The sequence below is a fragment of the Mus caroli genome, unplaced genomic scaffold (genome assembly GCF_978045245.1).
Source record: "Mus caroli unplaced genomic scaffold, Mus_caroli_1 scaffold_7, whole genome shotgun sequence".
Classification (NCBI taxonomy): domain Eukaryota; kingdom Metazoa; phylum Chordata; class Mammalia; order Rodentia; family Muridae; genus Mus; species Mus caroli.
In genome coordinates this window covers 55,208,112-55,221,337 of record NW_028227262.1, presented here as the reverse complement: position 1 = coordinate 55,221,337, position 13,226 = coordinate 55,208,112, and the positions used below count along the sequence as shown (strand labels likewise).

Below are 13,226 nucleotides of genomic sequence, written 5' to 3'. Positions count from 1 at the left end.
CCTTATAAACCTATTTTGTGAGTTTATCTCTATCAGCCTGAAGTCTGCCAGCAAGGTAAACTGTATCTGTGTCTGCCTCACACTGCAGCAGACCTAGTAGCTCTAGAAAAGTGAGGCTTGAGGTCTGATTTTACAGATGAAATGAGCTGACTAGGTAGCTGCAGCCTTGGAAAAGGAGCTAGTTGCTGTTAACACCCTCAGAGATTTGAGAAGGATAAATTATAGCAGGAATTATCATACAAATGGCCTATGTATCAATTAAAATGACAAAACTTACCACTACCTGAGTGATTATCTTAGGTTCCTGTGGTCTCGATGGCTTTGTTGGGAGGTTGTAGGTCTTTGACTGTCAGAATGGCATGACATCTTCTGTTGATGCACAGAACAGCATTCAGCTACCAAACCCAAACAGTTTGAGAGATTTTCCTGTGGAGAAGGAATTTGGGAGAGCTGGCCTACTTGGACAAGGCAGAGTAGAGCATTCTCCTGAATAGTGTCTACAGTTTAGGCACAGCCTTGGTGGCAACCATGGGGCACTTTGCTCAGTGGTTAGCATCGCCATAATCCAAGTGGAGCGATCTGTGTTCCTTAATCTTCTTTGTAGCCCTTGGGATCACACTGGAGGCTGGCATTTCTGTCTATCACTGACGGAGTCTCTAGAGCTCTTTGCTCTTCTTCCCAGTGTGACCACATTGAGTCATTAATTCCCCTTCTCTGCTTTTCAGTATAACTTGTCTGTTTAATGGTCTTGATGAAGATTATAGGCCAAGGGTAGCTTTTACCGGCATGTGCAGTAGGATTTTAGGCATTACAGGGATGAAGTGGAGCTCAATACAATGCAGGAAATGTTATTTATGTATTAGTATTCAGAACATAATGGTACCAAGGTTACAAGAAGGAGTCCTTAGATTCAGACACCAGAAGAGAAGAGTTAGTATGAAGCTTTGAGTAAGAATAGATGGGAAGAGAATGCTTGAAGGGCTGTGGTCTAGTTTGGATTTGCAATGTGGCATAAGGCCTGTGGCACTATTAGGAGGGAGTAGGGTCCTGAAGAAGAGAGGCCTGGTAAGAAGACATCTCTGGGGTCTAGCACTCAAAGGGGATCATGGACCCTGGCTCTTTCTCTTTCCATGGTTTGTCTGTCGGCCTGAGGTGAGCACTTTTGCTCTGTTATATGATTTACCCAGAAAGTACAGCATCACCAAAGGCCTAGACATAGCACCACCAACCATTGTGGAATAGGCCCTTCAGAACACTGAGCCAAAGTAAGCCCCTTCTCTCCATAAGTTCATTACCTGAGGGACGTGTTATAATAATTGAAAGCCAACCAACCCAGGCAAGTTACTGAGCTTCTGTATGAGAAAACTAAAGTAGACTCGTGGGCCTAGTGAAGTACTCATTCCCACTTCTAGGGGGCCAATGGGGCCATGGCAAAAACCCTAGTCTAGGTCATAGAAGTACATAAATACAGCCTTCCCCTTTGTGATGGTTTGTATATGCTCAGCCAAGGGAGTGGCACTATTAGAAGATGTGGCCTTGAATCCAATTGTGCGCGGGACCTGAGACTGCATTAGTTAGGGAAGCAGAAAACCGGCCTGAGTAGGGCCACAAGCCTCTTCGGGTCTGACCACCACCTGGGTAGCTAGAGCGCAGGGTCGGCTGACACCCGCCAGCTACCCACAACACCCGCCACAGAATTTTGAGACTTCTGGTGAGTGGAACACAGCTTCTGCTCCAGTCCAATCCCGCAGGACCTGAGACTGCTTTGGTTGGGGAGGCAGAAATCTGGCCTGAGTAGGGCCACAAGCCTCTCTGGTCAGAAAAGCGCCGGGGTGGCTAGGGCGCAGGGTCGGCTGACACTTGCCAGCTATCCACAACACCCGCCACAGGATCTTAAGACTTCTGGTGAGTGGAACACAGCTTCTGCCCCAATCCAATTGCGCGCGGGACCTGAGACTGCATTAGTTAGGGAAGCAGAAAACAGGCCTGAGTAGGGCCACAAGCCTCTTCGGGTCTGACCACCACCTGGGTAGCTAGAGCACAGGGTCTGCTGACACCCGCCAGCTACCCAGGACACCCGCCAGCTACCCAGGACACCCGCCACAGGATTTTGAGATTTCTGGTGAGTGGAACACAGCTTCTGCTCCAGTCCAATCCCGCAAGACCTGAGACTGCTTTGGTTGGGGAGGCAGAAATCCGGCCTGAGTAGGGCCACAAGCCTCTTCCGGTCAGACCAGCACCGGGGTAGCTAGGGCGCAGGGTGGCTGACACTTGCCAGCTACCCACAACACCCGCCACAGAATCTTAAGACTTCTGGTGAGTGGAACACAGCTTCTGCCCCAATCCAATTGCGCGCGGGACCTGAGACTGCATTAGTTAGGGAAGCAGAAAACCGGCCTGAGTAGGGCCACAAGCCTCTTCGGGTCTGACCACCACCTGGGTAGCTAGAGTGTCCAGCTACCCAGGACACCCGCCACAGGATTTTGAGACTTCTGGTGAGTGGAACACAGCTTCTGCTCCAGTCCAATCGCGTGGGACCTGAGACTGCTTTGGTTGGGAAGGCAGAAATCCAGCCTGAGTAGGGCCACAAGCCTCTTCCAGTCTGAACAGCACCTGGGTAGCTAGAGCGCAGGGTCGGCTGACACCCGCCAGCTACCCAGGACACCCGCCACAGGATTTTGAGACTTCTGGTGAGTGGAACACAGCTTCTGCTCCAGTCCAATCCCGCAGGACCTGAGGCTGCTTTGGTTGGGGAGGCAGAAATCCGGCCTGAGTAGGGCCACAAGCCTCTTCTGGTCTGAACAGCACCGGGGTAGCTAGAGCACAGGGTCTGCTGACACCTACCAGCTACCCACGACACCCGCCACAGGATTTTGAGACTTCTGGTGAGTGGAACACAGAGTCTGCTCCAATCTTTAAACAGTGACAACAATAACAACTAATCACAGAGATTACCAGATGGCGAAAGGTAAACGTAAGAATCTTACTAACAGAAACCAAGACCACTCACCATCATCAGAACCCAGAACTCCAACTTCGCCCAGTCCAGGAAACCCCAACACACCGGAAAAGCTAGACCTGGTTCTAAAAGCATATCTCATGATGATGGTAGAGGACATCAAGAAGGACTTTAAAACACACTTAAAGAAATACAAAAGAACACTGGTAAACAGGTAGAAGACATTAAAAAGGAAGCACAAAAATCCCTTAAAGAATTGCAGGAGAACACTGCTAAACAGGAAGAAGACATTAAAGAGGAAGTACAAAAATCCCTTAAAGAATTGCAGGAGAACACTGCTAAACAGGTAGAAGACATTAAAGAGGAAGCACAAAAATCCCTTTAAAAATTGCAGGAGAACACTGCTAAACAGGTAGAAGATATTAAAGAGGAAGCACAAAAATCCATTAAAGAATTGCAGGAAAACCAGACCAAACAGGTGATGGAATTGAATAAAACCATCCAAGACCTAAAAAGGGAAGTAGAGACAATGAAGAAAACCCAAATTGAGGCAACACTGGAGATAGAAACACTAGGAAAGAAATCTGGAACCATAGATACGAGCATCAGCAACAGAATACAAGAGATGGAAGAGAGAATCTCAGGTGCAGAAGACTCCATAGAGAACATCGGCACGAGCATCAGCAACAGAATACAAGAGATGGAAGAGAGAATCTCAGGTGCAGAAGACTCCATAGAGAACATCAGCACGACAATCAAAGAAAATACAAAATCCAAAAAGATCCTAACTCAAAATATCCAGGAAATCCAGGACAAAATGAAAAGACCAAACCTACGGATAATAGGAGTAGATGAGAATGAAGATTTTCAACTCAAAGGACCAGCAAATATATTCAACAAAATTATAGAAGAAAACTTCCCAAACCTAAAGAAAGACATGCCCATGAACATACAAGAAGCTTACAGAACTCAAAATAGACTGGACCAGAAAAGAAATTCCTTCTGACACATAATATTCAGAACAACAAATGCACTAAATAAAGATAGAATACTAAAAGCAGTAAGGGAAAAAGTCAAGTAACATATAAAGGCAAGCCTATCAGAATTACACCGGATTTTTCACCAGAGAATATGAAAGCCAGAAGGGCCTGGACAGATGTTATACAGAAACTAAGAGAACACAATTTCCAGCCCAGGCTACTATACCCAGCCAAACTCTCAATTACCATAGATGGAGAAACCAAAGTATTCCACGATAAAACCAAATTCACACATTATCTTTCCACGAATCCAGCCCTTCAAAGGATAATAACAGAAAAAAAAACAATACAAGGACGGAAACCACATCCTAGAAAAAGCAAGAAGGTAATCCCTCAACAAACCTAAAAGAAGACAGCCACAAGAACAGAACACCAACTCTAACAACAAAAATAAAAGGAAACAACAATTACTTCTCCCTAATATCTCTTAATATCAATGGACACAACTCCCCAATAAAAAGACTTAGACTAACAGGCTGGCTACAGAAACAGGACCCAACATTTTGCTGCTTACAAGAAACTCATCTCAGAGAAAAAGATAGACACTACCTCAGAATGAAAGGCTGGAAAACAATTTTCCAAGCAAATGGTAGGAAGAAACAAGCTGGAGTAACCATTCTAATATCTGATAAAATTGACTTCCAACCCAAAGTCATCAAAAAAGACAAGGAAGGGCACTTCATTCTCATCAAAGGTAAAATCCTCCAAGAGGAACTCTCAATTCTGAATATCTATGCTCAAATACAAGGGCAGCCTCATTCATTAAAGATACTTTAGTAAAGCTCAAAGCACACATTGCACCTCACACAATAATAGTGGGAGACTTCAACACACCACTTTCACCAATGGACAGATCATGGAAACAGAAACTAAACAGGGACACAGTGAAACTAAAAGAGGTTATGAAACAAATGGATCTGACAGATATCTACAGAACATTTTATTCTAAAACGAAAGGATATACCTTCTTCTCAGCACCTCACCGTACCTTCTCCAAAATTGACCACATAATTGGTCACAAAACAAGCCTCAATATATACAAAAGTATTGAAATTGTCCCATGCACCCTATCAGATCACCATGGACTAAGACTGATCTTCAATAACAAAATAAATAATAGAAAGCCAACACACACGTGGAAACTAAACAACACTCTTCTCAATGATACCTTGGTCAAGGAAGGAATAAAGAAAGAAATTAAGGACTTTCTGGAGTTTAATGAAAATGAAGCCACAACATACCCAAACTTATGGGACACACTGAAAGCATTTCTAAGAGGAAAACTCATAGCTCTGAGTGCCTCCAAAAAGAAACTAGAGAGAGCACACATTAGCAGCTTGACAACACACCTAAAAGCTCTAGAACAAAAGGAAGCAAATTCACCCAAGAGGAGTAGACGGCAAGAAATAATCAAACTCAGGGGTGAAATCAACCAAGTGGAAACAAGAAGAACAATTCAAAGAATCAACCAATCGAGGAGCTGGTTCTTTGAGAAAATCAACAAGATAGATAAACCCTTAGCCAGACTCACTAGAGGGCATAGGGAAAGTACTCTAATTAACGAAATCAGAAATGAAAAGGGAGACATAACAACAGACCCTGAAGAAATCCAAAACACCATCAGATCATTCTACAAAAGGCTATACTCAACAAAACTGGAGATCCTGGATGAAATGGACAAGTTTCTAGACAGATACCAGGTACCAAAGTTAAATCCAGATGAGGTTAATGATCTAAACAGTCCCATATCCCCTAAATAAATAGAAGCAGTCATTAATAGTCTCCCAACCAAGAAAAGCCCAGGACCAGATGGGTTTAGTGCAGAGTTCTATCAGACCTTCAAAGAAGAACTAATCCCAGTTCTTCGCAAACTATTTCACAAAATAGAATCAGAAGGTACTCTACCCAACTCATTCTATGAAGCCACAATTACTCTGATTCCTAAACCACATAAAGACCCAACAAAAATAGAGAACTTCAGACCAATTTCCCTTATGAATATCGATGCAAAAATCCTCAATAAAGTTCTCGCTAACCGAATTCAAGAACACATCAAAACAATCATCCATCCTGACCAAGTAGGATTCATCCCAGGGATGCAAGGATGGTTCAATATACGAAAATCCATCAATGTAATCCATTATATAAACAAACTCAAAGACAAAAACCACATGATAATCTTGTTAGGTGCTGAAAAAGCATTTGACAAAATCCAACACCCATTCATGATAAAAGTCTTGGAAAGATCAGGAATTCAAGGCCCATACCTAACCATGATAAAAGCAATATACAGCAAACCAGTAGCCAACATCAAAGTAAATGGTGAGAAGCTGGAAGCAATCCCACTAAAATCAGGGGTTAGACAAGGCTGCCCACTCTCTCCCTACCTATTCAACATTGTACTTGAAGTCCTAGCCAGAGCAATTAGACAACAAAAGGAGATCAAAGGGATACTAATCGGAAAAGAAGAAGTCAAAATATCGCTTTTTGCAGATGATATGATAGTATACATAAGTGACCCTAAAAATTCCACCAGAGAACTCCTAAGCCTGATAAATAGCTTCGGTGAAGTAGCTGGATATAAAATTAACTCAAGCAAGTCAATGGCCTTTCTGTACACAAAGGATAAACAAGCAGAGAAGGAAATTAGGGAAACAACACCCTTCTCAATCGTCACAAACAATATAAAATACCTTGGCGTGACTCTAACTAAGGAAGTGAAAGATCTGTATGACAAGAACTTCAAGTCCCTGAAGAAAGAAATTAAAGAAGATCTCAGAAGATGGAAAAACCTCCCATGCTCATGGATTGGCAGGATCAACATTGTAAAAATGGCTATCTTGCCAAAAGCAATCTACAGATTCAATGCAATCCCCATCAAAATTCCAACTCAATTCTTCAACGAATTGGAAAGGGCAATCTGAAAATTCATCTGGAACAACAAAAAACCTAGGATAGCAAAAACTCTTCTCAAGGATAAAAGAACCTCTGGAGGAATCACCATGCCTGACCTAAAGCTGTACTACAGAGCAATTGTGATAAAACCTGCATGGTACTGGTATAACGAAAGACAAGTAGACCAATGGAACAGAATTGAAGACCCTGAGATCAACCCACATACCTATGGTCACTTGATCTTTGACAAGGGAGCAAAAACCATCCAGTGGAAAAAAGACAGCATTTTCAACAAATGGTGCTGGCACAACTGGCGGTTATCATGTAGAAGAATGCGAATTGATCCATTCCTATCTCCTTGTACTAAGGTCAAATCTAAGTGGATTAAGGAACTCCACATAAAACCAGAGACACTGAAACTTATAGAGGAGAAAGTAGGGAAAAGCCTCGAAGATATGGGTACAGGGGAAAAATTCCTGAATAGAACAGCAAAGGCTTGCGCTGTAAGATCGAGAATCGGTAAATGGGACCTCATAAAGTTGCAAAGCTTCTGCAAGGCAAAAGACACCGTCAATAAGACAAAAAGACCACCAACAGATTGGGAAAGGATCTTTACCTATCCTAAATCAGATAGGGGACTAATATCCAATATATATAAGGAACGCAAGAAGGTGGACTCCAGAAAATCAAATAACCCCGTTAAAAAATAGGGCTCAGAACTGAACAAAGAATTCTCACCTGAGGAATACCGAATGGCAGAGAAGCACCTGAAAAAATGTTCAACATCCTTAATCATCAGGGAAATGCAACTCAAAACAACCCTGAGATTCCACCTCACACCAGTCAGAATGGCTAAGATCAAAAATTCAGGTGACAGCAGATGCTGGCGAGGATGTGGAGAAAGAGGAACACTCCTTCATTGTTGGTGGGATTGCAAGCTTGTACAACCACTCTGGAAATCAGTTTGGCGGTTCCTCAGAAAACTGGACATAATACTACCAGAGGATCCAGCAATACCTCTCCTGGGCATATATCCTGAAGATGTTCCAACCGGTAAGAAGGACACATGCTCCACTATGTTCATAGCAGCCTTGTTTATAATAGCCAGAAGCTGGAAAGAACCCAGATGCCCCTCAACAGAGGAATGGATACAGAAAATGTGGTACATTTACAGAATGGAGTACTACTCAGCTATTAAAAGGAATGAATTTATGAAATTCCTAGGCAAATGGATGGATCTGGAGGGCATCATTCTGCGTGAGGTAACATATTCACAAAGGAACTCACACAATATGTACTCACTGATAAGTGGATATTAGCCCAAAAACTTAGGATACCCAAGATATAAGATACAATTTGTTAAACGCATGAAACTCAAGAAGAACGAAGACCAAAGTGTGGACACTGTGCCCCTTCTTGGAATTGGGAACAAAACATCCATGGAAAGAGTTACAGAGATATAGTTTGGAGCTGTGAAGAAAGGATGGACCATCTAAAGACTGCCATATCCAGGGATCCATCCCATAATCAGCTTCCAAACGCTGACACCATTGCATACACTAGCAAGATTTTGCTGAAAGGACCCAGATATAGCTGTCTCTTGTGAGACAATGCCGGGGCCTAGCAAACACAGAAGTGGATACTCACAGTCAGCTATTGGTTGGATCACAGGGCCCCCAATGGAGGAGCTAGAGAAAATACCCAAGGAGTTAAAGGGAACTGCATCCCCATAGGTGGATCATTATTATGAACTAACCAGTACCCCAGAGCTCTTGTCTCTAGCTGCATTTGTATCAAAAGATGGCCTAGTAGGCCATCACTGGAAAGAGAGGCCCATTGGACTTGCCAACTGTATGCCCCAGTACAGGGGAATGCCAGGGCCAAGGGGTGGGGGTGGGTGGGTAGGGGACTGGGGGGGGAGTGTATTGGGGACTTTTTGGATAGCATTGGAAATGTAATTGAGGAAATTACCTAATTAAAAAAAAAAGTCCAACAAAAAAAAAAAAAGAAGATGTGGCCTTGTTGGAGTAGGCATGGCACTGTGGGTGTGGGCTTTAAGATGCCATCCTAGCTGCCAAGAAGACAGTATTCTGATAGGAGCCTTCAGATGAAGATGTAGAACTTTCATCTGTACCTGCACCATGCCTGCCTGGATGCTGCCACGCTCCTGCCTTGATTATAATGGACAGAACTCTGAACCTATAAGCCAGCCCCAAATTAAATGTCATTCTTATTAGACTTTCCTTGGTCATAGTGTCTGTTCACAGCAGTAAAACCCTAAGACACACTTTTACAGATGACAAAGTAGAGGTCCAATCTAGAAAAGAGAAAAAGAAAATGACTTATCCAAAGGCACACTGACTTATGAACAAAGAAATGACATCATGGATAGCATCTGACAGTAATTTTTTATATTTATTTACTTATTTGCTTCCTTGGAAGCAGGACAGGCAACTGCTAGGAAGCACTTCTGAAAGTCATAGGGCAAATTGCAGGAGTTTGTTTTCTTCTTCTACTGTGTGCATTCTGGTAATTAACACTCAATCATTGAGCTTGGTAACAAGCGTGTTTACCTATATGACCTAACAGCACTTTAAACCTGCCAATCAAGTGCCTGTTTAGCTTCCATTATACTGTCATGAATGCATTCAAGACATTGTGACTGCATAACTACTGTGCACGCACACACACACACACGCACGTGTAGTTCACACCACTAAGAAAGCAAGCATGGCATCAGTGAAGAAAGGGGATGAGTAGGACAACAACCTACTCAAAGAACAGAGGGAACCAGAGAGCCTGAGCTGACTGCAGGCCATATAGGGAGAAGTTCAATGCTGGTGAGAAGCAACTGTCCCATCTAAACTAGAACTAAATGGCATCTCATGGTCTCAACTTTACTGTTTTGACCATGAGACCCAGGACATAAAGACCCACATTTTAAATCTGTTCTACTTCTTAGCTTTCTGACCTGGGCAAGTTACTTAAACTCTCAGGGCTTTGGATTCTGCCTCTATAAACAGGAGATAATAGCATCTGACTCGCAGGGTTGTTTTCATTAGACATTGGGGAGAAAGTGGTGGTGATGTCCAGCAGCATTCCTGACCCATATTGCTTGGCACTTCTTCTGCAAATCCAGGTAGGTCCAAAGACAGTCATTTTCTGGAAAAGTCTCAATTATCTGCTATGCAGCAAGACTCTCCTAATTGGGCTCTTGGTCTGTTTAGTTTTAATGATATTTTTTCCAAATTAAATAGAGAGCAAGAAGCTGGTTTAGATTACGGGGTCACTGCGAAAAGAACAGAGAAAGTAGATATGACCCATTTTTAAGCTGCCACAGCATAATTGGGAATGCATTCTTTGTCTTGGGAGAGAGCCAGAGCTGTAGGCCTTCCTTACTCTGTGGGTCACATTACCAAGAGAGACACTTTGAGAGTTGGACGCTCTGGCTTGTTCCTGCAGCTTCACTTTCTCTGACCTTCCAGGGCTCCCTCACCAGGAGGCTTGTCTAACACACTTCCAAGAATTGTTGAAATTTCCATTTTATATATTCGGCTCCAAGCAAGGTCAACACCAATGCCTTTGTGACACTATTAATGCAATCCCTGATGCCATCTGTTGGTAGGGGGGAGAGTTAAGATGACTACTACAACAATTTGTGGTAGATTGTCTCCAAAGACAACCCATTATGCAAGAGGTACTAAGGGAAGACTGTTTCCAGCTGAAAGAAGGTGGTCTCGGGTAGTAAATGAATTACACATACTCATACACACACACACACACACACACAGTATACCAGTAATTTTGTCATCAGAAAAGACAATACAGGATGAAGAGATGGCTCAGTGTGTAGAATATTGGCCATACAAATGTGAGGATCTGGGTTTGGATTCTCACAACCCACACAAAGCCCAATGCGATAGCGCACATCTGTAATCCCAGCACTTGTCGAGGGAGAGAGGAGGCTGAAATAGCAGGAACTTCAGAAGCTTACGGGCTACCTAGACGGGCATATGTAATGGTCAATAAAAACCCAGTCTTAAATGACGTAGAATGCAGGGACCGGCATCAGAGTTTGACCCCTGACCTCCACATATATACCATGGTGTGTTTGGGGGTAGGGTATGCATAACACATGCACCCATGTATGTGTGCGCATAAACATACATGCAAAGGTTAAAAAATTACATATTTGTTTAGAATTTAAGGACAGTATGGAGGTTTGTCTTGTCACCTACTCCATAGAATACACTAACTAGAAAAATACACAAAGGACAGTCACAAAAACTATGTAACCTAGGCAAAAGCACTTCAGAGAACACATGCACAAATGTTACCATAATATTACATTTTAAATAGAAAGAGGCATTCTCCCCAATGACATAAGGGCCAACCATATAAAATGATAAACCTAAAAAAATAGCCCTGTAGGACAGGAACCAAAGCTAAGAGAGAAATAGTTGTACAATGAGAGTCTGAGACTTTAACACTTCAGTTTTCATAACATATACAGCAACTAGGCAAGAACTGAACAAAGTAATGGGACTTGAGCAACACTAGTCACCAATTCGATCTAACTAGTATCTCTGGGATGTTCCACCAACTGTAGCAGAGCATGCATTTCTCTCAGCTCACTTGAAACATTATTCAGAAAAAAGAGAGAGAGAGAGAGATGATATCTAAGACACAAAATAATTCTCAGTAAGTTTAAAACTATCAAAGCCATGCTAGGTAAATCCCTAACCACAATGGAATGAACAAGAGACACTTGGGAAATACAAAAATATGTGAAATTTAAACAACAAAGTCCTAAACTCTATTGGAGTGTATCAAGCAAGAAATCACAGTGAAAAGGAAAATACTTTGGTATGAATGAAAATAAAAACGCTGTACGCTGAGACTTATGAGATGCAGCTAAAGTGTTTCTTAGAGGTCAATTTATAGCTGTAACACCTATGTTAACAAAGAAGACCTGAGATCCGTAGTTTAACGGTCTGTGTTAAGACGCTGCGGGGAAGAGAGTAAAGCAATCCTTAAGAAAATGACAGACTCTGTTGCAGGTGTGGCTGCTGTGTTACACGTGCATTAGTAGGTGGCAGAGAGCAGAGGGGCTATGTCTACACTCAGTGTTCTGACCTGTGAACATATGAATAATTCATTAGTAGTCTAACATTCCCTTTTAAAAACCTGAGACAACCATGAACCCTGTACCACGCAGGCCCAGACAGGTTTCCAGGGCAGGGAGCAAGCTAGAGACAAGAAGAACCCCCGCCCCACCCCCCACTTAAGACCAGGGCTGAGCCTGAGACAGACTAGCCTTGCATAGAGCCACTCAGATGGGCCCCAACCACCAGACAATCACCATGGGGCCCAAACAGAGAGCTAGCCTGAAATGACCACCAGTCTGGGTCACAGGGGCAGACCATGCCTGAGATGACACTTACTGGGTTCTATAATGTACAAGCCTAACACAACCCCTCCTGAATTGATGCCAGACATTCAGAGACTCCAGCCGCCACCAAGAGGAGCAAGTAAGTAGTAGAGAAATGGAAGAGAAAGAAACAGAAGGATGTGGGCACAATGACTAGAGGCAGAACTGGAGACTCACGGGTAGTGAGAAATAGCCTGATGTGAGTAGCTGGTGGTGCCACCTATGGCCATGGTGGGGTCCTGGCCTGTGCTGCCACCAAGGCCACATCTGGGTCCATGGCCCTGTTGCAACTATGTTACCACCAAAGGCCAGGAGGACTTCCGTGGTCTGGGATGCCACTGGGGAGATGTTAATGTCTGAATTGGTCTCACTCCTCACCTGGACATCATGGGGGAGTTTGCCCTGTGGGTGTGAGGAGCAGGAGAGCTGACTCTGCCCCTATCTAGCTGTAGTAATTGGTAGAGCCACCAGACACACTGCGGGAGTTGTGGGTGAGCCAGCCTGAGAATAGAGAATGGGAGAGCTGGCCCTGCTACTCCTCTCCTGTGAGGTGGCATGGATGCTGGAGAGATTCCCTCCTCCCGACTCAACAGCTGTGGCAGGTGAAAGACCTGGCCCTGGGGTCATGAGGGCAGAAGAGCTGTCCCTTCCCCTCACCTCCTGCAGCACTCAAGAAAGTTGGCTCTGCACTTTACCTGGGCAGCACAGTAGAGCTGACCCTGGTGTTGAGGATGCAGGCAAGCCATCCCTGAGGGTGTAAGCATGGAAGATCTGACCCTGCCACTTATCTGCTGTGCAGTAACATGGGCAAGAGAGAGATACCACTCCCCCCCCAACCTCACCCCTCACCATCTGCAACAGACAGGAAAGCTGTCCCAAGATCTTCAGAGTGGCATAGCTG

General features: G+C 43.8%; 1 non-coding gene across 1 annotated transcript; it reads left to right on the top strand.

Annotated features, from left to right (window-relative positions):
* The first annotated feature begins 11,938 nt into the window (after window positions 1–11,938).
* LOC115031410 (small nucleolar RNA SNORA17) lies at window positions 11,939–12,068 on the top strand. The gene has a single exon (XR_003837049.1). It is a non-coding gene; the product is annotated as a small nucleolar RNA SNORA17 (small nucleolar RNA).
* The last annotated feature ends 1,158 nt before the right edge of the window (window positions 12,069–13,226 follow it).